This window comes from Chinchilla lanigera, unplaced genomic scaffold, assembly GCF_000276665.1.
Source record: "Chinchilla lanigera isolate Chin_1 unplaced genomic scaffold, ChiLan1.0 scaffold00010, whole genome shotgun sequence".
NCBI lineage: Eukaryota > Metazoa > Chordata > Mammalia > Rodentia > Chinchillidae > Chinchilla > Chinchilla lanigera.
In genome coordinates this window covers 34,232,151-34,232,979 of record NW_004955411.1, presented here as the reverse complement: position 1 = coordinate 34,232,979, position 829 = coordinate 34,232,151, and the positions used below count along the sequence as shown (strand labels likewise).

General features: G+C 34.1%; 1 protein-coding gene across 2 annotated transcripts in view; it reads right to left on the bottom strand.

The window, feature by feature from the left end:
- LOC106146276 (transmembrane protein FLJ37396) overlaps positions 1-829 on the bottom strand; it is a 116,726-nt gene that overhangs the window by 97,364 nt on the left and 18,533 nt on the right. The gene's annotated exons all lie outside the window — the stretch shown is intronic.

The following is an 829-nucleotide window of genomic DNA, read 5'->3' as shown; positions in this document are numbered from 1 at the left end:
AAGGAAGAAAGGATGAAGTAAAAGTTTCTTTTGCACATGATTATGATTCTCTACTTTAAAAACTGAAAAAGTTCCACCAAAAGACTCCTAGAATAATCAAATTCAGCAATGCAGTAGGATACAAAATTGACACACAAAGATGAATAGTTTTCCTTTACACTAGTAATGAACTCACTGAGAAAGAAATTAGGAAAATAATACCATTCACAGTAGCATCAAGAAAAATTAAATACTAACCCAACCATGGAAAGACCTCTACAATGAAGATTACATTATTCTGAAACAGGAGATTGAAAAGAATATCGGAAAATTGAAAGCTATCCCATGTTCCTGGATAGGCAGAACCAATGTAGCAAAAATGGCTAAACTTGCAAAACTAATATACAGATTTAACAAAATCCCTATGAAGAGTATCAACATTCCTCACAGATGTAGAGAAAACAATTCTAAAATTTATAAGGTAACAGAAGAACCTAGAATAGCAAAACCAATTCTGGACAAGAGCAAGGCAGGAGGAATCACAGTTCTGGAGTTCATGTTATACTACAAAGCTGCAGGGATAAATACAGCATGGTACTGGGGGAAAAAAAAACAAATATGTACATCAAGGGAGCAGAATAGAGGATGCAGAAACAACTTCAAGCACATTCAGTTAACTGATCTTTGACAAGGGCCAAAAACTTACGCTGGAGGAAAAATAGCCTCTTTAACAAATGGTCCTGTGAAAACTTCCTATCCATATGCAGAAGATTGAGGCTAGACCCATTTCTCTGACCATGTACTAAACTAAAACAAAAATGGATCAAAGATCTAAATTTTATTTTTTTTA